Source organism: Aplidium turbinatum, chromosome 13 (genome assembly GCF_918807975.1).
Source record: "Aplidium turbinatum chromosome 13, kaAplTurb1.1, whole genome shotgun sequence".
Classification (NCBI taxonomy): Eukaryota; Metazoa; Chordata; class Ascidiacea; order Aplousobranchia; family Polyclinidae; genus Aplidium; species Aplidium turbinatum.
The window spans coordinates 2,927,257-2,952,335 of NC_137484.1; the positions used below are offsets into that span (position 1 = coordinate 2,927,257).

At 38.7% G+C, this 25,079-nt stretch overlaps 1 long non-coding RNA gene across 1 annotated transcript; it reads right to left on the minus strand.

Annotated features, from left to right (window-relative positions):
* Window positions 1-1,873: 1,873 nt before the first annotated feature.
* On the minus strand, window positions 1,874-3,174 carry LOC145782548 (uncharacterized). Its single transcript, XR_014290845.1, has 2 exons — window positions 3,022-3,174; window positions 1,874-2,598 (listed from the first exon to the last, which is right to left on the minus strand). It is a non-coding gene; the product is annotated as an uncharacterized LOC145782548 (long non-coding RNA).
* Window positions 3,175-25,079: the final 21,905 nt, after the last annotated feature.

A 25,079-nucleotide genomic window follows, 5' to 3' on the forward strand; every position in this document is an offset into this window, starting at 1 on the left:
AACATGTTCTGATTGGTTGGCGGTTGTATTGTAGTCATTCGCAGTGGCAGAATTTCGACTTGTTAAAATGGCTACCATCACGACAAAGGCGAAGCACAATTTGACAGATCTTTATTTTTGATTTGTTTTGGAAATGCTCTCAGAGCGCACCAAATTGGAAGTGTTTTTCAAAAATTTCTGGGGGAGGCCCCCCAGACCCCCCGCTGGAAGTGTTGCCTTCGGGCTTCGCCGGACGGTTACGCCCTTCGTGCCTACTACCTTGCTGCAGCATATTTCCAAGTTGCTTTCCCAACGGTTTAAGCCACCGAACGTCACTGCAAGACATAGCCTACTCTTTTAATTTGTGTTAATTTGGTATTTTTATTTTAAAAATTGAATTGCTGAGAATTGATACAAAATAGTCAAGTTTAAGTTAGCACTACATAAATATAATGCATACTTTCGACTGGCAATTAATTCATTCGGGTAGATGAGGCATCATGCTTTCCAACAATAGTAAAATTGTTACAATCCGAGTAGAAATGAGAAAGCTACAGCACATTTGGTGGAGGCAGTATTCATCGATCACAGCAAACGGGGGGTGGCTTATACTGAACAATGATCGAATCGCCTTGCATTTGAAAAAAGCTTCGTCGAGCGATTACGTTTGACTGGTCTTTTAATTGGTGTTGATTTGGTATTTTGGACTGGCAATTAATTCATTCGGGTAGATGAAGCATCGTGCTTTCCAACGATGGTAAAATTGTTAAAATCTAAGCAGAAATGAGAAAGCTACAGTTAGGGATTGTAGATCATAGGGATGCGAAACTTCATCCGCTTTTGGCTTATTCGCAACACTAGAAGGGTTACGTTTTTTTGTAATTTACAAAATATTTTACTTTTTATGGGTTATATAAGAAGAGTGAAGTTTGTTTTAAAGTAATTTAAGGTTTTTACTTGAAAGCAAGCCAGCAGTAAAGCGTAAAAAAAATGTCAAATTGGCAATTGACCCTTCTAATGTTGAAGGAACAACGGAGTTGCGCGTCCCGTAATGTACCGTCCCTACTACAGTACACCACAAATATTGAAAAATCAATATCCATTCCGCTTTCACTTCTATTCCGTGTTTTTGCACCCTTCCCAAAAGTAGTTGCGGTTTTTTGCATGACGTCACACTCTGTCATGACGTCACTGACAAAGGTAGCCGATTCTATAGTAGCACCAAAAACTTTAATTAACTTGAATGCCTGCATAAAATAATGAAAGCTTTGCCTTGGAAAGAAATAATGTTGAATAAAAATAATTGAACACCTGATTCTCAAAACGCTTTACACTGTTTTTGTTTACAAATTACAATCACAAAGTTTTTTACCATGGTTGACAGAACAAGTAGTGTTACCAGATAAACCATAAAAATGGTGAAAAACAATATTGTTAGCAAATGACCAGTCAAAATTCTGTGCGGTATGGTGGTATTACCAGAGCCACTGGCTCTGGTATTACTGCGTCGTGATTACACTCCATTACCAGTATTTTTTTTATTAGAAATTGTTAACACTTTTGGCTTTCATTCCGAGCAAAGGTGTAGCTAAGAAATGATAGACTAGTGAGAAAAGTCTCTTGAAGTGAACCACATTTCCATATCAGTGCAGTGAAAGTGTACACAATACTATACACTATAGGTCTGCTTGATGATAGAGGGCCTAAAATTATTCTGGCTCCGGGGCCCACAAAGGGTTTAACACAGCTCTGTCTCGCTGAAAAACTTGTCATTCTAAAGACCAGTTGTAACCACCTTCTAAACTAGCGTTTTTCAGTGGTGCGAGGGGGCAAAAAATCAAAGAGGGCAATCGGGGGGCGAAAATGCTCGAAGAGGGGAAATTTATCAAACCACCAATAACAGTCCTACGCGCTAATCAGTTTTATGCACTATGACTTTGGTACGGTACTATAAAGTTTAATAACCCATAAATTCAATTATGGACATAGAGTAGCCTACCGTAACAACATTTCATAATCTCGCAAAAGTTGCAACGGTTCTTTTCACACGCCGGTGCTCTTTTTTAAATGAGCACCAAAAAAAATCCATACACAGCAATAAACCAAAATTTAACCAGCCACATTTCTAGTTTTGCATTGCGTAACGATCATCGATTATTCTGAAGGAACTCTAGAATGTAGATCACGCAAACACTAAACGTGCCACCATGAGTGCAAAGATCAACAAGAGCACAAAATAAAATAAATCTATGTTTGCTTGTTAGTAAGTGAGCATTTTTTCTTAACTGTTTAAAATTCAAAAAAAGACATCTGGGCAGTTCTGAATGTATTCGAAAGACAGATTATTTTTCATTGGTTCAGAGTGAATGTTTTCCAAAAAGAAGACGCATGATAAGATAAGTCTAGTGTATTAAAACATAGAAATCATGTCAAAAATTAACCTTTGTCCATAGAAACTTCCTCAGTCTTCAAACTCTTTCAACTTTATGTAGCAGTAATCGAATGCCGAGAGAACTGAACTACTGTCATTCACGTCGGTTCCCGATCCTAAGCAAACTTGTGGGTTAAATTGAATATCCACCAATTTCCAAATTCCCATATTTTCCAAATGGAAGGCTTCTGTTTGAAAACCAACAAAAAAATCAAATTCGCTTTGGAATACAGGTTTTCGGAAAAAGAATATGATTAGACCGTTAATTTTGACAGAATTGATGAAATGCGTCAAAGAATTGTAATGAATAAAATTTGCTCTTAGGCCACCACTTGAAATTGCTACGTCATAGGCGCCAAGTGAAATCTCAGTTGGCATTGGAGTTTCGGGTTTGATAACATGTTGGAATAGTCTTCGATATAATCCTTTGGCTTTTGCTATTTTTATCATAGCAGTCGATCCATCCACAGCATCAATTTGACCTTTGAACCCTTTTTGAAATAAAGCTTCTCCAACTAAACCAGTTCCTGCAGCAATATCCAAGATTTCATATTTGTCCGTTGTTTGGATATTTTTTCTTTCAAGAACTTTGAATAATAATTCTACTACACCTTTGGGTGCTGTCCACTTTACAATTACATGATCTTCGTCGTACATGTTGGCGTGGTCGTCGTAAAAACTTATTGCTTCTTCTGGTGTGTCGCCCATTTCATGAACATCAACTGCACGCTTGTTGATATCCATGGTTGCCCAATACGAAAAGAAAGAAATACAACTATTGCTTACTGAAATCTGAAATTTGGCGTTGCATTATATCTCTTTCTTTTGTTGGTTAATGGTGTCAGGATTGTATTAAGGTTCAGGCAGAGGCAAGTGTGGCATTTGCCTCGGGCCCCCTTCTTGAACTCCCTGCCTGTAGGCCTAATTAACTTGCGCGCTTTCAATTTTATCTGCGATCAGGATATTTTGCGTCAATTTTTTTTTGGAATAATATTATAGCTAATATTATTGATGAAGTGAAAAACTGACATTTTTGTGCAAGAAAATTGCTAAATTTTAGTTTATTTAACAAAAATGCTAGCTTTGTTTCTTAATAATATTTTATATCTAGCAATAGTCGGTAGATTTTGCTAAAGGAAAATGAAGCTTTCGCTTTGACCCCACTTGAACGTCTACAGTCATTTAAGCGCTTTTCTATTTCATGTCATCAGTCAGCTTACATTGTTTCTTTTAAAATGCTAACTGGCAACATTTTTAATACAGTAGGCTAACGTTTAAAACATATCGTCCACCCATGGCCACCTGGAGATGGTGGCCATGGTCCACCCCAGGGGCGCCGGAAGCGGGGGGCAGGAGGGAAGGATGCCCCCCTGTCCTTAATTTTTCTGCAGATGGAGGGGCAGGGGGGAAATGGTGCCCTTTTAAAGTCATGTTAGCTACCGGTAGGCCTACTGCACATTTTGCAATATAACAATTTCTGCTATTCGATTTTAGCCTATTTATAATCTTTCATTTTTGCCTCAAAATAATATTTACAGCACAAAATTTTGCAACTGCAATACAGTAGCCTGCAGGCCTTCAAGCTCGTTTTTTTTGGCAGCCATCGTGGCCTACTGGGAGCTCCTTCTCGGCTGCCAAATCTGCGTGCTTGGAGGCCAAAATACAAAATAAAAATAACGATAGCACAAGTAAATAAAATTAAACTTGCAACAATGCTAAAATCATCAGTTTGCGTTGTTGAAGTCTGGGCCTGGGCGACGTCCTACAATAGAATCGTTGCACCACGCAGTAACTGCTTTATCAGGATTGTAATCCAGTACTGTGGGACCATCTAACGACACTCGCACGAGTGTCTCCAATGTGGCTGATTTTAAAGAAGTTCGCCACTCCCCTAGAATTCTGTTTAGCAACAAAAAACAACGTTCGACATGGATTGTGTTGACGATGACGGCAAGGTAATAAAATAAGTATTTCAATGATGTGAAGGACATTACTAAAAGAAGCATAATTTTTGCAAAATAACGTATGATCAAAAAAATTTTCTCCTCCGATGTCAACTAACCTAGTTATTCTTTTTAACAACGATTCAATGTCCGACAACATCGAATCGACATAAAAACGACAATATTGCCAGCCGATGTAAATTAGCACTTCAGATTAAGACTTTGTTAAAATAAACGTCGGGAATTACAAACAAGACTTACAGCGCTGGTGATCGCAGATGGATATATTCCATGAATAACAAATATTCCCGCACAATGCAACAGTGGCGATTATGACGCGCTGACCTAATTTTGCGTCACTCTTTGATACTACATATTTTCGACAGTTAGCCTAATCCACGATCATTTTATTGCGAAATAAAATAATTGGCTAGAAGAGACCAGCGGCCAAACTTGGCCGATTGAGGAGGTAGCACCGGCGGTCATTCAAGCACTACTTAGCGGCATGGCCGCAGGCTGCTTTAACGCTTAACAGTAGGTTGCATCATTATAACATAGCATGATGCCTTTCTTTGTATACCGGACACTTGTAGACTATCATTACTCAATAGCCTATAGTGAGCTGATAGATTAGCATTATCGCTATATCTTATCTTAGTTAAAACTTGAAAAAAAGTTGGCGTTTTAGTAAACAAAAGTGCCCTTTTTTGTAATCTTGTCCCCCCCCCAGTCAAAAATCGTTCCGGCGCCCCTGGTCCACCCAATGCTAATTTTAATTTGATAAATTCGGTTAGGTTACATACATGTTTACATACAAAGTAGCCTATGCATCTTTTTGGCGGATGGCATTTGCTGCTTTTCGCCTAGTCTAAATGGTCTGAATGATCTAAAATAGCCTACTGCCTATATGTGTGAAAATTTTGCTGACAAGCATAATATATGGTGTTTAATGCTACAAAGTCTGATGGGATGCTTTTCGTTCCTCGCAATTTTAAGTTACTATCTCCACCTACTCATGATTTCAATTCAACTTCTTGCTTTCAAAGATCATATTAAATACCTCGGTGTTCATATCAATTCGTCATTAAAAGATGACAATGACTTAAGAAGACAAACAAGACATCTTTATTGTGTTTGAAACAAGTAAAAGATAACTTCGCGAAGTGCTCTATTTTTATCAAAAACTTGTTATTCCAGGCGCATTGTGTTTCTTTTTTATACATGTGTATGTCAACTCTGGTATAACTTCTCTCATGCCTCCATCAATCATTTACGTGTTGCTTGCAGTAATGCCTTTAGTTTAGTATGTTGCATGGCTTATCTCGTTATGCTAGTGCCTGCACTATTCAAACTGAACAAAATATCTTGACCTTTGATGCAGTACTTCGCAAATCTGTTTACAATTTTTTGTGTAGATGTCAATTTTCAAAAAATTATTACCGTGCATGAATGCTCTGTACAGTGTACAATTCTGACGCTTTTGTCAAATCGTCGTATTTCGATGCTGCCATTCACAGTTTACTCGTTGGCAACTCTCTCCAACAGCATTATTTGTTAACTGGGTTATTGTGATTATTACTTGTATTGTTCGTTTTTCTCATACTTGCTAGTAAATATAGACTTATTGGTAGACTTGGACAACTACAATTTTTTTTAACTTTTTGAAATTAGATTAGAATTACAGCTATTCTAGTTTTTACAAATTAGACTAGACTTAAAATTAGAGCTAGCTAAGTTTTTGCAATCTGGAGTAGAATTTGAACTAGATTAGAATTAGTCTGACGCTGCCGTCACATATCTTTTTCTATTTGGATAAAAACGCTAATATGGCAACTCAATGGGCAACTCTAGATCAAAGTGTCATTCCGCCATCACTGCACCAAAACCACTTACGTCATAACATACATTGTGATGTAGGTGAATTGATCAGTTAATCGAGTTGTTAATGACTTCGCTACTTAACACTTAGGAGGTTGGGCTCCTGGAGTCTTGTTCAGTTTGGGGGGGGGGGGGCTGTCGATTCTTCTTATGCTTTAGGAGTGATATCTCTGTTATTTTTTAAGGCACGATTTTAAAATTTGGGATTCATTTTGTAAAATTATTCACGCTGAGCATATCCGAAAATTAAAACTATGTGAATTTTAGAACTGCTCATATACGTTGAAATGTTGAGGTGACTTACGACTTTTGGATTATTTTGCGAATAAAGCAATTGTAGCGTGAGTTTACACATTATTGCAATGTTGTGCTAAATTTTTTTTTACATAATCTCAATTTGAATCCACATTTTTCATGCAAAATAATAACTTTTCCCACGCTCAAACATAAGCTCGCTGCTTGTCTAAAAGAACAATACTTCATCAATTACATGCAGTAATGAGATTTCTGAATGCGCGTCACACCAATTTGGATTACTATCTTGTCGTCGTCGTTCGTATGATCTATCTTGTGACCTCGGTTCTTAGAACAGCAACTCCTACGCTTTTATAACAAATGTAGACCAGCTGAAGAAGCAGGGTGGCGTTTATACAATCATTTCGACGTGGATTCAACATCGCAAGACGGTGTAAACATGTGCGGGTTTGCAATTAGATTACTTCTCTCCTGTCCTTGTTTGTATAAAAGTCATAAAATTAACCGTTTTGTCCATGCTAAAATTCAGCTATGTTCAATCCGCATTATATCGATATTTTCTAAATAGAAAATGGATTTATAAAATATGAATACAATACTGTTTCAGCATATAAAAATGCTGAATTTTACATCGAGTAGGCCTATTACGATTAGTTTTATGACCAAGTTTTTATACAAAAAAGGATCGATGATTTTGATAAGCAATCTAATTGCAAAACCGCGCATATTTACAAGTATTCAACGTCTTGATATGTTGAATCAACGTAAAAATAGCTATCTGTCTAATGAAAGGAAAAAAGAAAAATCTTTCATTGAGCCCCGCGTTTTATTTAGGCTGTGGTTGAAGCCAAAGTTTATAAAACCGCAATCTTTCAAATACTTTATTCTGCGCAAAAGCAAGCTTGACATACTCGTATGGAAAGTGCAGGGTATAAAGGCTTTTCACAGCATTGACATTGGCCACGATTTTTTGGTAGTTTATTTTTTCTGGCTTTGGCACCTTCTCCTATAATAGCGTGTTTGTATACGTCGCATCTACGTCGTGTCGACGATAGTTGGGGCAGGGTGGCCCTTCTGCCTCTTGGAGTTGATATAGGGGTTGTTGAAGGTTGTTTCCCTACTACTGCTTCAATCTTATGTATGGTGTGATAGTTCAGGCCCTGGAGAGATCGCGACTTTACGAATGGATTCACGAGTTCCATGGCCAGTTCCCAACCGAAGTCGACGAATTTTCGCTTGTGTGGATCAGTCCCTTCATTTAGTGCTAAAACTGTAGATGCGTTGACGCGGCAAGTATCTAAAAAATAAGCAAACGCAGTAGTGGTCCATCGTGGGGACTTCGCTTTGCACGTGAATGAACTCATCCTTTGGTCGATGATATCGGTGCCACCCTTTGTGAAGCCGTAAAGCTTATACAAGCCTGGCTTCTTTTTGTCATCATCCTTGGTAATCCCCAATAGAGGTTGCATGGTCGTCAACATCAACAAATTCCGCATGCCAGAACTCTTCGTTTTTACTACATAAGAGTGCAGGCTGAGATCAGCCTCACTCATCTGCCAATACATTTCGTAGGAAAATTCTTCCCTACCACTCACTTGCTTCACTTCCAGGGGTATTCCTCTACGTATAGCATTGAGGGTTCCCACTGACGTTATACCCCTGTCAAACAACCACTGCGCGAGTGGTATGGAGGTGTACAAGCGGTCATACGAAATATTTCGACCTTGAAGGTCACCGTGTTGTTCCAGGCTTATCACCATTCCTTTTATCACTTCTTCTGTTTCACGAACGTAAAAATGAAATGGCTCTTCCTTCGGTTTACCTGAATAGACCGATGCCGTAAATGTGTACGGGAATCTGCTGGCGTTTACCGACTTGAACAGAATGCGATATTTTGCAGGCTTGTTTGGATTACATTGCTTGAAGGCAATTTGTGTCCTCATGGGGTATAGCGTTTCGTCCAACGACAAGTAGTCACCTGGAATGACATGTTTGATGCAGTTTTCGTTAAACATTTCGAAAACGACTCGAAATGCGGCAAACCGGTCATTCTTCCAACGTTGCGGCCTAGTATTTAGGTCGTCGAACGAAATATCCGAAAATAAAAATTTAAAGCGGTTCTTGCTCATTGTTGCACTAAACACGGGATGCCCTTGCAGTTGATTGAACAATACATCCGTGGAATGACCAGCCTGTCTTAAAAGCCCCCGAAAATACCCCAATCCAACAAATGCCAGCATCTCCTCGTTGTTGGTTGGGCCAAAATAGCAGTACCTGCTGTCATCTAAAATTCTCTCTGGCAATTGAGAAATGAGTGTGGCAATTTTTCTATTAGTTTCTTGAACAATAATGTTCAAAATGTTTAATGAAAAAAAAATAGTTCCCATGCTTGCCGAGGAGTCTTGGCTTCTTTGGCTTCTCCTCTAACACTAGTCGAGCCAGATATAATGTTAGCTCGGCCCCTTCTCCCATTGTGCACCAGCCTCGCATTAGACCAAGTACTGGCAGCATAGCCATTCTCATTTACCCGCCTTTCTGTCGATTCAACGTTGCAAGACGTCGCATAAGTTCATATCTTCAGTTTGGTAAACGGAGATAAGATTTCATTGTGGCATTGCTATGTAAACATGTATGGTATTTCACATGAGACAACTTGACAAGTAAATATGCAAGTTTTCACAATTTATGACGAGTTATAGCACATGGCGATGTTACGTTACAATTGCTTTGCGAGGTACTGCATTGCGTTTCAGTTTATCAGTGACGGTGAACCTGGTACAAGAAGCCTCGAATATATTGATTCAACTAATAGTCAGGTTCATTATGTATTTTCGTTCAAATTTTTGGGAGATTAGCAAACCTATACATTTTCGGAAAGCTTAGACTATGAGGACTCCAAAAAACGTTGATTACATTTGCAGAGATGTCTGCATGGCCGCCATTTTGAATTTTCAAAATGGCCGCCTCAAAATATATATTTTGCTCTATCTCGGCTCCTAATAAACTTAGAAACTTCATCAAACATGCTAACCCCATATTTAAAGGGTCAAGGAATCCATTACAAGCATACCTAGATGCCTAGCGTTAACCACTTTCCAATTATCCGCCATATTGGCTTTCAAAATGGCCGCCGAAATTATATTTCTTTACATTACTACTTATATATGTCGGCTGCATTGCCGAGTGGTGAAAGCGCTGGAACGGCCAGCGAAAGGGCGCCGGTTCGACACCGCTCATGAGCATGCAGCTGTGTCTTTGGCAGGACACTTAAAGGCATGCTTGAAGGTGGACATAAAGATTGGCTTCCTTGCCTTCCGTCCACTTAATCTAAATCTTCAACCACCAGGTGTAAACCTGGATACGACAAACAAACAAACTACTTATATACAGGAAGCTCAAGTAAACGGCTAACCAGTCCTCTAACATTTTTTTTCAGGGATTACTGTACTGGTATAGTTTCCGAAGTATATGCATATCCGTTTGACTGAGAATTCATGTGATGTTATCTTGCTGGAGGTGGTATATTGATGAGGTATTTGTTCTGTCTTTTCAGGGCAAACACAACATGAGTGAAAACTCCACAGGTTTCAAGTTGTCCATCACCAATACGAATAAAACTATAGACTGGAATCAGTATATTCTGTGTCAAGAGTCAAGCGTGAGACAGTTGTTCAAAATCCGAAGATTGATTCCTATGAGAAGTTGCTTGAAAGTCTTCTGGAAAGATCAAGCCTACAAGATGGAGAATATGTTGCTCTTCAGGGATTCTCTTAATTCTCTAAAGAAACCATGCTCGAACCAAAAGCAACATGGCATTGAAGTAGTTACCTCAGTGCAACCCATCAGGTTTCCATACAATGAGCCAGGGATCGATTTCAACATGTCATGCCAACAGGAAAATATGCCTCCAAAAACGAGGACACATACGAACAAGCTCGGAAATGGATACGAGCACATTAGCTACAGCAGTGCCATTTACTAGATCTGCAACAGAGCCTCTGTCAAAAGACTGGTGCCTCTTTCAGGTAGATGATGGACAATATATCTACAAAGTGCGAACAGAGAATTCGGGAAGAACACTCAGGCAAACTGTGGAAATTACTCAGGATCCGGTCCTAATGACAAAGTTGAGTAATGCGATATCTCCAAAAGATGCCCATGCGATAGATGTGAGATACCACAAGCTCTGCTGGATTCGGCATGTGTTTTATGTCCTCAGAGATAAATCCAGTGACAGAGAAATCTATCAACAATGAGTTACCAATGCAGATGCCGTGCTTGATCGAATTGATCCAGACACGAATTGATCTTGTTGGGATCCAGACAGAAAAGCAAACTTACCTTCCAATGGATGACATTGAGAAAATTTACCTTTTCATGCTTGGAGGCAAAGAAGAGGCAGAGAAACCAGAGAAACACATACCGAAATTGACACGACAGTGGCTGAAGGATAAGATTTGTTCAGAGTTGCCAAATATCAAATCAGTGAGACAGAAATATAGAAGAAAGCCATCTATTCTACACAACCTTGAAGCTTGTGAAGAGATGGTTCACACGACTATGATGCAAAGATATGGCAGTGAAATGGACAAAACCAAGATGTTGTACAAGACAGCCAAAGTAATACGAAGCGCCATTGCTAACTTCAGTGATGAGAAAGACGTTACAGACAAAGCATCAGAGAAGATGTTCCGTCTAAGTTCTACGTACAGCCTCATATGTTGGATTTTGGTGGGACCTGAAGAGGAGCTTCGAACAGAGGTGAGAGGTCGAACAGTAGACATGTCAGCACTAACGAAAATCCAGAACATAATGTAATATATTTCAAGACCAGACGCCAAGTACAGCATTAACCCAAGCAGTCAACGTGTGTCTTCCGGCCACTTGAGGTTCGTGAAAATCCACAAGTAGGCTACTGAGGTTGTCATTAAGTGTTCATCATGACACCCGAAACAAGAATCTGGTAAATCTCCTTCATGCACAAAACTATTGTGTATTGTACAACCGAATCCTGCTTTTGGAAACCTTACTTGCCAATCCTGTTGCGGAGAACACCAGGAAGTTCAATGGGCTGTATGTAGCCTACCACATTTCCTCAAGAAAGGACAGTTTCTCTTCTTTGCCGTTAACACATACTTTGCGAAGGACACAATCAAAGGGAAAGGCACCACACATGGAACAATCACTGCAGTATATCAGAAAGAAAATGTTCCAGGAGAACTGGTCGCACCAAAGCTCAAACTTACTGCAGCTAAGTTATCAATCCTTCCATATCATGTGCCCATTAAGCCATGTGCCAAGCTAAAACCAGAACCTGACAACAGAGCTCGAAGGTTTGAGGCCAACACAACAGGTGTTAATCAGTCATATGAACTGACCCAGTTAGGGTGGGTCATAGCATCTACTTTGTCCAGAGCAAGAGAGAATGGTGAACAGAGCAAGATTTCCGGATCGGCAAGATACAAGTCACACATCTTATCTTGCCAACCACTCACCCAAGTGGGTGCACTGCTTTTGCTACCAGAAGTGGCTCACGAGTGGCCTATTATGCTGACTGTAATTCTAAAAGCATTCCGGTTGAAGACGTTAGTCGTTGGTTAGGAGTAACCCAGCTGTGATAACCTTCGACATGGTCCTCTACGAAAAGGCAGTGCAGTTGCTAGACGCATGGGTCGACCTGAAAAAAAAAATTGTTCCCTGACTGGGTTAGCTGCATGCTGTGATGGCTGCACTAAGAGCTCTCGGAACATCCATAGAGAGCTCTGGGATTGATGATACCCGGATCGAATCTGATGTGTATGGATTTGCAAACACAAGACAAACTTTCAAGTGTGCGCACTACGAGAGAACTCTCCGTATCCACACTTACATAGCTTTGTATGAACTGGCCTTGGATCAGTTTGTTTGCAGAGAAGCTACAGCAGAAGATTATATTTACTCAAGACCAGCAGATGAGGTTCAGGAGGCATGCACATTGTCATCTGACAACAGAAACATTAGTTCTGAATCCATCTAGACTGCTCATGGCCATCTGGAACAAATCTTCATAGATGAGGATGTGATGCAGCAATTAAAAGCATGGAAAACGGAGAAGTCCTCTAATGCGATGTTTAAGTCAATGATGAACCATGGCCACCTGGAGATCCGGCATGATTTGTCACATTTTGCAGATTTTGATTACAGCTACTGCTAGTGCTTGACTGACATTTTTTGAGATGTTTTTACTTTTTGCGGTTTCCTAATGACATAAAACTTTTTTGTTGCCTTGGGGAAGCAGTAGCAAATGAGAAAAAGTAAGTTGAAAAACGCAAAATCAGACTGTTATTGAAAATTAACAGTCTGACTAAAATCTTTGAAATCAAATTTTCTTTGTTTTTCAACATGTGAGGATGTTAAAACCTATTGTGTCATCTGGGGAAAAGAATAAAGAAAGCGTAAAAATCAAGTTTTTAGAAAAATTTACTTAAACGTTTGGCCATGGATAAACTATGTTCACAGTGTGGAAACGATCTTATTCTTTATCGAGGCATCCCGAAATGCAGATCTCAATCTCCATTTGCAAGCTGGTGAGAAACTGAATAAGTTGTTCTTTGCCCTGGATCGGATAAAGTACAAACGCCTTTGGCCATGGTATATTGCAGATATGCATGACCTATCATGTAGCAACAGCTCCTTGATCCACTTCGGCATGGCTACCATCAAGATGAAAGTGGGATTTCACCTATCACCACAAAGATTCTACCTGCATCACAAGCCATCATTCAGCTAGTCCGATGCCAATGTAAAACCAACAACTCAACCCAGAGATGTTTGTGTCGAAGGAACAGCTTGACCTGCACCGACTTGTGTCTGGGTGGGACAGACTGCGAAAATGACTTTGACTGTAATGCTGGAAATGAGACTCAAGACTCCAGCTCAAGACAGTGATGACGAAATGTGAAATAACAACTGTTCAGTGTGGTAGTGTTTGTACGCGTGTAGTGACGCACATTGGCAGTGGTATGTTGAAAATGATCCTCGCTATCAGACTATGCAGATATTGTAAATAACAACAGCTGTTAGAAAATTGAATTGTTTTTCTTTTGTCTTTAAAATATGACAGTGGTGTGCAGGCTTGTTTTTAATGAATTCCTTAATTAACACAACTTAGCACTAGCTTGTTGAATGAAGTTTATATCTCAACTAGTAGGTAGTAATATAATGAAACATAATTTCGGCGGCCATTTTAAAAAACAAAATATGGCGGATAATTGGAAATTGGTTAACGCTAGGCATCTAGGCATGCTTATAATAGATTCCTTGACCCTTAAAACATAGGATTAGCATGTTTGATAAAGTTTCTAAGTTCATTAAGAGCCGAGATAGAGCAAAATATATACTTTGAGGCGGCTATTTTGAAAGCCACAGACATATACAACCAAGCAACCACACGGCATTTAACATAATGGATTAAAATTGAACATAAACTATAAGCTACAAACGTTTTCGGCCATACACACGCTATTTTGAAAATTCAAAATGGCGGCCATGCAGACATCTCTGCAAATGTAATCAAGTTTTTCGGATTCCTCATGGTCTAAGCTTTCCGAAAATGTATAGGTTTGCTAATCTCCCAAAAATTTGAACGAAACTCTTTATATTGACACAGTGAACCTGACTATAAGCCGCGACACGTATAAACGTGGTGGAACGATCGTCCTTTTTACAAAAGCGTGATGTTCTGGTTTATCCTACACAAATGAGAAGCGTATTGCATTTCAAATCTTTACATGTCGACTTGGGAATAAATCTTTACAAGTATATTTGAGAAGCTTTGGGAACATCGACGCCTTTTCTGCTTTTGATAGTGTGTCGGACAGAAGGAAAGATTTGAAACCAAAATCATAATATGTTACAGCGCAGCTTCTACAGTAGCTAAATTTCAAATTATTCATAAAAGCGTTGTGGCCCAAACAGAGCACAATCTAGTAAAAACAGTCCACAACATTGAATATGTCACGAGAAAGGAAAATGCAATCAAAAGAAACAAGTCGATCACTTTCAATACTTATCTCACATTTTACATCAAATCTACTCCAAATGACGCTGAGTCATTGCAATAACGTTGTATGCTTTGTTTGATTGAAAGGACATCATTGTCTGCAAAAAACAATTGTTGCGCTAGATGCATTGGCACCAAGTCTTGTGTTTAATTTTACGCAATTTCAACCGCAAGCGACGGTAACTCATCGTATCAAAGTTGAAGCTTTCACTGTATCGAAGTCGCTTATAAGCCATGGTGAGAACAAAAGGTCTACGCATACAGCCAATTCCCTTCACGCTGTGAAACAGTTAGGATTAACAAGACATGGGCCAAATTAATTATTTTCATCCAGCTGGTGGGAAAATTTTGAACAATAGAATTTGAAATATTTCAGAGGATGTGCTGAGAAATGCCTTATATCTCTCAAGTTATAACCTTTATTCGCTCAAAATTTCAGCTCAATAGAGGTGAATAAAAGTTAGGAAAATTCAAGAAATCTCGTAGTCGCAGCCTCAGTGGTTTTAGAGATACAACTGTTGATACAAAAAGTTGAATTGACAGCCCCCTCCCCCCCAACCTTCAAACGGTTAAGTGATGGAATGACACTTTGTTCGTTTTATTGCATTTTCCTTGCATGAGGTTTCCTTTCAGCAAAACTGGATATTAGATTAGAACTAGAATTAGAGTAAACAAGTTTTTACCAAATGAGATTAGAATTACAATTACAAACGTTTTGCTCTAATTCATCGAATTAGACAACTATAGAAGTATCTAGTTGTCCAAGTCTGCTTATTGGTCTGATGCAAATAAAAGTAATAATAATACCATAAAGTGGTGGACTGGCGGTGGGATGGCACAGCGGATAAAGCGCTCGCTCCAATCATGCGATCCTGGTTCGACACCCGGCTTAAGCTGGTTGAAGAAAAACACCGGCCGAGTTGCTGACGGCAAGGCGGCCGAAAAAAAGGAACTGGCCACCCAATTTATTACAGGTAAGCGGTGAGAACCTTATCTCTCCGATAGCTTACATAGATTTAAGTATGGGGCTCAACTTTACCTTTACCATAATAGCCTTATCTTCACAAACACAAAAGCTGAACTATCTTTTAAATGTGACTGATACGTCACAAAAGTTCGCTTAAACGTCCTAACTAAGAATTATAGTAGAAACTTTATCTGAAAATATGCCATGTTGACTGCAATAATGCTAAAACTAAAAACCTTCTTAAATTTTCTATTTTTTAGCATTTTCATTCCTTACTAGTACAGTAGCCTACCGGTATCATAAATAGCAAGTCTTAGTTAATGTGACATGGGCTGGATAGGTCTACTGGGCTATGCAGCATTTGTAAGTTTTGCTTTTTTTTCTCTTCTATCTTGTACTCAACCACTGTTATGATATTGCACACGTTGTTTACGTTCGGATGGACAACCTCGTCGATAATTCGAAAGTATCAGGAAGCATATAATACGAGTATCCGGAGTGGATGGCCAATAAAATAAGCCAACTAAGTTTGATTAATTTTAAGACGATAGAAGTGTCAATTTGAAACATTTTAAACGATTAGAGAGAACTAGGCTACTCTATGAAATTCTCTTTTTAGGTAAATTATACTTTAACTTATAATGTCGAGGCTGATTGCAAATAATAACTCGGAGGTAGGCCTAAGTATAATAAGTAATTTTGAATGCGGTTGAGTGATTTGATTTCTAATGCAAACAACTTTTGACCGTTTTATTGCCTGCTGCCCTAAATTTTTATACACCAACTTTGGCCTAAAGCAGGGTTTATCCTGCATTGCGGGAAAGCGGACTTGAGCGCTATGCATCGGTGTACGCCTTCCGACGTAGGCCTACACCTGACCCACGCTGCAGCTGACAGCAATGTCTGTTTCCGGTTATCTACTCTACTTATGACTTAAATTTGGTACTACCCATTACTCGAAATCGATCACTGGGTATGTAGCGATCCATTATTTCAACATATAAGTTTTCCTGCCTTTTACTAAAGTTTCTGTAATTTTCCATGCAACTGCTCCCAAAGAAAATAGAAAAAAGGGCGCACACAATAAAATGGTTTGTTCGTCCTTTGACGAGAGCTCTAGCTCTATCAAATCGGACTAGCTCACATCAAACCAGCCCAGTTAGACCAGTTCAGCTCTCAGAAAACATTAAATTGTTTGTTTACTTAAAATGTAATAATTCGTGATAATGTTTTACTGTTCTGCAATTTCACTATTCTGTAATGTATAAATTCAATTTGTGTTAGAGACCTACAATATTATATGAACACCTTCTGATAACTTAAAATTATAATTCGAATAACAATTGTGTGGAAATTAGATAATGGAGTCAGATAGCCAAACTAGCTAAATTAGATAAATAGAAATTTCATCAGGCAGTTAGACAGCCTTCATCTTAATTCAACTTATAAACAAAACATTCTCATACTTAAACTTATACGTTAAATATAACCTAAATAAAATGTAACCACAGGTAGAGACAATTATCGTGAAGTTTCTTGCCCAGAGAAACAACAGCAAGTGCGGGTGGCTGGAGTCGAACATGCAGGCTCTCGACTGCGAGCCCAACGTGCTGCCACTCGGCCACCGTTACTCAACTAATGTTAGCAAAGGTCCAGTTTGACAAGTTGAATATTTTTGGGGTCCGGTGAATAAGTTATTTCTCACGCAACCACCTGCTATGTCGTGTGACACACAATGAAGAAGTTCCTAACGACAAGTTTTTGTGTGTGTTTAGAAAGTAAGAGATATTTTGTGAACGAAACCGGTTTTTCCAAGCTTTGTCATTTGAAGTGTGTTTAAATTACTTATATGCTTTGGTTCTTTTTTGGGCTACTTGCAAAAAAATTGGTTTGTTGTTGGGATTGGTTTGAAGCGTGTTTTTAGCTAGATAATTTTGTAGAATCTGGCAACAATAACATGTTCAAAAGGGTTTTTAAAAAATACCATCTGGCAACCTCGTGGTTTGCGACTTGCGAGGATCGCAGAGCTGCCAACCTTGCAGTTTTCACGCCCAATTGGACTGGTTTTCGTCCTGAGTTGCGGGATTTTTTTGAAGGTTGCAGGTTGCGGTTTTTTGGGCTGGTTTGAGTAATGTGTCTCAAAACAACATGAGATTGCTAAAACTTCTTAAAAGGAGAGAATGTAGTCGAGATTCAAATGTATTGTAGTTATTTTGAGGTGGGTTGTATAGAATGCTGTAAGTTGCTGCTCTAGTGCTGTCATGTCAGCCATTAGATTGGTCTCATAAAAAAAGCAACTTTATTTTGTGTTTGTGAGGTGCATAAAATAATGTTTTATTATTTTTCTATTTTAATTAAGAAAGTTTACAAAATAGTTCAGTAAGCCTACAAAGCTTTACTTAACGCTGTTGTGTTCATAGTTCGCTACCATCCTGATTGCGCCATAATCTAACCAACAGTTGTACAATGCATTGTTTTGACAATTACATTTTACTCTGATTATTTGTTAATATATGGCGCTGTTAAAACAAAATAAATTGACTTGACTTGACTTGACTTGACATAGCAAGGCACATTGTTTGCCATGGGAAAGTGGGCAAAATTTAGGCAAACGTTACTGGGTAGAATGGGAAAAAGATAGCAAATTTAAAGGCTGGACACAACGTGTAACTGAAGGCACTGGCAAGGCTACTTGTAAATATTGCAAAACAGTAATAAGAGCAAAAATATTTTGTAAGTTCGAAGTATATTGGAAATTGGGCTGGTTCAGTGATCGGTTTGGGCTGGAAACATTTTCAAAGGTTGGCAACCCTGGAGGTTCGCTACATTTAAAGACGGCGGCCCTACCATAGATATCTTACATAAAGATATGCAACTCAGCAATCGTGGAATTATCGTCACGCTCGACTGACTTTATGGACACAATCAACAATCAAGGTTGCCAGCTTGGACAGCGTATCTATGGTAGGCTATTATTGTACGGTTTGGGCTTGGCGAGGCGAGTGGCGGCTTTTGAGCTTCTTTGGAATATTTTGTTTGGCGTATATTTCAAGTTTTCACAGATTGGCCTACTATGAAAAATCAAGACAATAATCTTTCTTCACGTAGGTTATGCAACTTCTGTTTCATGATCGTTGGAACTATCATTTAAGCTTATTTCCGGTGTCTCATTAAAGCTTGTTGTAGGCAGTTTACAAACCTGAGATAGAGGGGCGCCGGAACGATTCTAAGACGAGAGTTTTAGGATTAGATATAGCGATAATGCTGGGCAACTCGTTCGTTTTCCCGCTATTAGCCATGAAAGTCGAAATGTGAGACAGATGAATGATCGAAATAGCTTGAACAAGAAGAAACGAAAGATAAATTTCACATTCTTAGCATCACAATCTGCTGCAAAGTATAAAATGTGTCCACGGGATAATTTGTGTGGGCCTACTGTAGGCTATAGGCTAGGGTTGCCATACCGTCAGGAAAATTCCGGACATGTCCGGAATTTAGAGTTAAATTTTGAGTCCGGGAGGAATTTAAAAAAATGCTCAAATGTCCGAAATTTTATGATGGGCGTTTTGGGGGAATTAAAATTGCGGGAATAATCCTGTAAATTAGGGGTGTCCTAGAAAATTCGCTCAGCCAGCTCATTTTACTGCATCTGCAATCGTACTGTGCACACTGCCAATCCAGAACATTGTTATTTCGTACCGTGTGCATTTTTTTACTACGAGGTTGTACGGAATTATGATGTAACAGAGCGTTTCCTTATCAATGATGTTTACCTTTTATAAGTCAGTGTTACCATTTTAGTCTTTTTAAAACCAAATCTGGTTTATTTTGCAACCGTTTAGTTTATTTTTTTTCGATTTAATTTATTTTTTTTTTGGTTTATAATTTGTTTTTTTAACATACGTTACGTCAAGTATTCGGTTCGTTGCAGTGATTATTTCACTCGAACAAATTTTTTAGTTTATTTCTGCTTCAATTCAAAGATATGTGCTGTAGTGAATTTTTCTTATTTTTGAAATCACACAAGGCCCTGTTGAAGAGAATTAGATCTTCAGAAAAATATGCATGGTCAGAAGAGTAAATTTGTAGTGACTTGACTTACAAGCGTGTCTTTAATTTGTTTTAAGCATGTAATTGCAGTTCTTCCTTTTTCGGCACAACCTAATTCTCATTATTATTTTTCACTCTGAAGTTGAGATTTTTTTCAGTGACGGTCCGTAGCTATATTTAGAGAGTGCTTACCCTGTCTGGTGTGAGATTCTGCTCGTGACAGAAGACAATACTTTTCATTTCGGTAGCTGGCGCTGTAGCATGAGTATCGTACAACGTTTGCAGCCTTAGCGTTTTGGTAGTGCATATATATGGTCTCACGAAAATAGTCATGCACTGTCCGGAATTTTGCTTTTTCAAATATGGTAACCCTACTATAGACCCTATAATTAAGCTAAAAGCGAATAGCAGAAGTCGTTGGCCTATATTGCAAAATGTGCAGTAGCTTACATGACCTTAAAAGGGCACCATTGCCCCCCATCCAGAGAAAATTTGAGGGCAGGGGGCATCCGCCCCCCTGCTTCCGGCGCCCCTGTTGTGACAGCTTCATTAGAATCACGTATCCAACTGCCAAACCAAGACAATTTTAATGTTTGGTACGCACCGTAGCTAGGCTACCAAATGCTATAGCACAGCTTTCGATGGCCTGCAGTAACTTTCATTTTGGTAACACTCAGTAGATTAATTGAATAAAACTTCAGCTTCTCCTGGAACTACAGCTCCAAAAAAGGTATTTACCTACGTTGACGGAAAGTTCTCGTTTTCCGTTCTGTTTCCAGCAAAAAACACCTCCAACCGGGTAAAGACATTTGCTTGAAACAGCTACTGTGCAGCCAAAACATGTCTTCAACCAAAAATATTTTTGTAGATGAACACTTTTGAAGGTCACAATTTGCTAGCTTTCAATAAATCATTTGCAAGTTTTCTTTTGTTTATTAGAAAGTTGTAAGATTCGATTTGTAAGTTGTACGCTAATAGATTTCGCCAAACAATAGTGGTTAAAATGTGGCAAAAATGGGAAATGCTGTCATTACAAGAAGTGGAAACCTGTTTCGCTGAAGTTCAGCATCATGCTATTCCATGGAAGTCATGTCACGCTACATTTGCTACAGTAGCCTACAAGAACTGAGGCAACATCAAACTGCTAAGCATAAAGTAAGAAGTATACAAAAGGTGGCTACGGACGAAGACGCTAACAACCTTCTTCACAAAGCAATTGCACTGGCAGAAAACCGCAGAATAAATATCATACTACCGAACCCACCACTGACATTCATAAAACAATTACTAGACGAATATTGGACAAACCACAACAACATGCTGTACTAAAAATACGCTCACGTAGTAGGTGAGGTGATGCAGCAAGTATATTTGGACTACAACAAAGCGATGCTGCATTCATTCGGTTAAAAGTTGTTGATGCCGTTGTAGATTTCGAAGAGGATTCCAAAGAAACAAACTTGCGTTTCAGGAATAGATGTAAGAGAAACAGGTAAGCCGCCAAAATTAAAACTGAAATGAATATTCATATATCAGTTCCCGATATGCCACATTTTTTGTGACACAATGTAGGCCTAATTGTTTCATTTTTTTAGTTCAGTGCTGTTTTGAGTGTTCATCGCTTTTCTTCTTTTTAAAGGTTCATTGCAAACATCAGTCCACGCGTTCTTCTTGCCGAAAGTGGTGTTTCCATCGTGATTTTGCTTTACCGATTTTCGATGAGATAAAGCAGTGATATTACTAGTTACTTGATCGATGTCGGGATTACTGCATCGTCGGTTTGATGCTCTCTGTGAATAAAACAAAATTCATGTGTCGCATCAATTTGGAAAGTGCCGAATGTTTCCATAGAAAATTGGTTTGGTTGGTTTTTGAATCTTTATCCTCGGACTGACAAAGCCTTGATAGGTTATTCCTGGTAGTTTCGCATACTTGCAGAGGCTATTGACACAGGGCCGGTTACCGAGATTGGCAGAGTGAAGTTTTCCGATTGTTAAAGTCTTGTTGCCGGGAATTATTCCATTCACTAGATGCCGCTGAATAGAGAGAGTGCTGAAATGCGTTGCTCAAACGCACACCCGGTGAGTCGAACTAGCGAGGCGTAGTCTTGAGCCGGGCGCGTAACCACTGAAACCACTGCTGATGAGTTTGATCGATTTATGTCCCTCTCCTCAAAGTGTTTTTCACATATTAATGTCCTGTTAGCACACAGCAAGTTAAAATACCTAGAGAAAAATTCTTGAACTACGACATCAAGATACAGCTCACAACTTTGTGGCTCACGTTTCTTTATGAAGAAGTTTTTTGATTCTATCACCCTTGCTTGCATCCCGCATGGACAAAATAAACTTTGTAAAATCGGATCGATGCTTTATTTCTTCTGCAGTCCTGCCAAGATCTGGACGTCTTATAGAAAACAGTGAACGTTTGTGTGCACTTGAATAAGCACATCCAGGAATGCAGCAATTTCGCATAGCCTATTTATACTGAAATACAGCAACCAAGCTACTGCTAAAAGGTACACTTATCTCAAGTGTTTGTAACTTAGACGAGCCTATTGGAAACCTTAAGCTGATGCCGTAACGATAACGAACTGTACGGTAGTTTACTATAGTCCATGCTACGATTTGATGCTATCCTTTGATTTTAATGTAGCTGCCAGAAAGTTAGGCTAGTGTGTGACTGATTTGCTTTCAATCGCCAGAACCTCCATAAAGCAGTCCATGCGGAACGAGAATGTGACGTCATCACAAGCAATCCATACGTCAACTTGAAAACGAAAAAAGTTTTATTTAAACAAAAACCAAAAAAATATGTTAAAAATAAAGTGGTTTTGCTGTGCCAAGTTTGAAGTACATGCATACAGCTGTTAGCCTTCAAACATTGTTACGCACCACTGAGTTGCATATCTATATGTAAGATATCTATGACCCTACCTTCCCATGTTTTGTTTATGGCGATTTTGACTTCTATCATAATAGCCGGACCTGCCATCATGGGTTTGGAGATACCTGATTTGTTTTTGCATTTGTGGAAAAACAGTTCTTTAATCACCAATGTTATAAAAATGTCTTTTTGGTCCAACAAAATTGTTCCATCATTTGCCTCGCCGCAGTCTGCTTGTGTGAAATACTAGATATTTTAGGAGCTGGTATACAAGTCTCCCCCCCCCCTGGTAACTCATGACAAAGACAGGACTCAACCAAACATATAGGGTGAAACTACTTTCCCTTTGCTTTTTTCGCTCACACACTTCAATCTATATTTTTTGGTCAATTCCTCTTTGTCATGAGTTGCCAAGGAGGGGGGGGTGGGAGGACTTGTATACCAACTCCATATTTTATTGTGAAAATTTCACGTTTGCCAAAGACAGAAAATTTTGAATTGGAAAAATTTTCAGACACCATTTACAGGGTTCGATCTTAGCGCTGGTCCTCTGGCCAATGTCTAGTGCGAGTTCCCCGCGGACCAGTACGAATCGTTTCGCACTGGTCCGACTGTTCAGTGCGAAAATATCATTGTATTATGACTGTCGTTTGATCGTTTAGACAAGAGTGCGTGGTTCTCGTTTGCGCTTCTATTCAAACAAGAAGACACGTGATCTGTGTGTGTTAAACCGTAAAAAAAAGGCAGCAACATCACGTTTTAAATCATAAGAAAAAAGCAATCGCAACATCACGTGACGATGTTAAATCGAAAGAAAAAGGGGAATCGCAACAACGCGTGAGCTCTGGTTTCTGGTAGCCAAGTACCTAGTACACAGTGTTGCCAACCTTGCGGTTTTCCCGCGAATTTGGGCTTGTTTTTTTCTGAGTTTGCGGCTTTTTTTTAAGACTTGCGGGTTGCTTGTTTTTGGGCTTGTTTTTTTCTGGGTTTGCGGTTTTTTTTTAAGACTTGCGGGTTGCTTTTTTTGTGCTTGTTGTTTTATTTTTATTGAAATATTTCATTTTATTGGTATAATTGTTAGATGTTTTAAATTATTATGACATTTTTAAATATTATGGAACTTTTGCTGTTTTAATTTTCTGTTTAAACGGATTTTGTATCTGGCCACACTGGGCAGCGGTTTCTTTTTCCACCAGACACTTTCCAAGAATTCCAGCACACACAACAGTGACCAGTCAACAACTCAAGTCACAAGTTTAGTCATAAGTCAGTAGTTCAAGTTCACAATGTCACAAGTCAGTAGCCATAGCCAGGTAGTCAACAGGGGTAACTAGTGTGTGCTTCTGCCTGGTAGTGTCATTATAGCCTAGTAAATCCTTATTTACTCCTTATCACATTTTAGTTATTAGTGATTCCCCCAACCGCGAATTTTTGGTCAAATTACCCCAATCACGAATTTCAAAATAAACAGGCTAATATTTGTTCAAACTCAAAAACTGAAATGGCACAGGCAAGAAGATTGCTATCCCTATTTCTGCACTAAAAATTAGGCCAAAACCGCTTTTCAGATTTTAGCAATCAGCAAATGTTTGGCCTAGTCCCAAAACCCTTTCCCTAAAAAAATTAAAACTTTCTGACCGTCTGCACTAACTTTGCTGTTAAATCTCTTCTAGTGAACCTACAATGACCACTGAAAGATTAATGAAATCAGAAAAGAATACTCTACCACCTTGCGGCAAATAAAGTTCGAAACAGCAACCACTACATAGCGATAGCAAGAAGCGCGGTTAGAGCAATTTTACCACTGCGCAATAGCGACCATGCTTTTTTCCAGGGATGCCAGGTTGGCATTTGTAATGCCAAATTTCATAAATTTGAAATTTTTTTATGTTGTTTGGCATGAAAAAAATCCTGTTAGGCATTTTTTCAAAATTGTTTTTCTGAAAAATACGGTACTCTCAAGAATGAAGATAGCTAGGTTGTGCAATAGCAGCAAGTGTAGGCTGAGCTTTTTTGCAGTTTTACCCATTTTTTACCAATTCCATTATTTATTAATGAAGAAACCTTTGATTTTGCTCCGATTTGCCTATTTGGCATTTTTTTTAGGTCATTTGGCATTTTTTGTTTAGTTGTTTGGCATACAGTGCAAAGTGAAATTTATCTTACAATTTTTCATTTTATGTAGGCCTACCGTATTTCAGATTTAATTCCTGATGAGGACACACGTACGTGTCAAAAACGTTTGAGTTTATTTTATTTTAATTATGTTATATTTTGCCTGAAATAAAGTACAGTACCGGTATGCTAATGCTATACCCGCTAAAGTTACTATGTTTTATTTCTCTATAGAATGTTTTGTATTATAAAAATTTGCCATATTGCAACTTTTTAACTGCTATTTTGACTGTTTTTTGTTGCTTGTTTTTGTGTTAATTTGCTTGTTTTGGGCTTGTTTTTCAAATTTTTTTGCTTGTTTTTGCAACATAACCTGACAACACTGCTAGTACAGTACAGTAGCCTACTCTCAAGAGATTTGATGCATAAAAATGTTAAGATTGTGCTAGAGTTTAGAGAGCATGTGAGTGATGAAGCATCAAATTAACTTAATAAATAGGTTAAATTAATAATGATTGTTGACTGTTATTATTG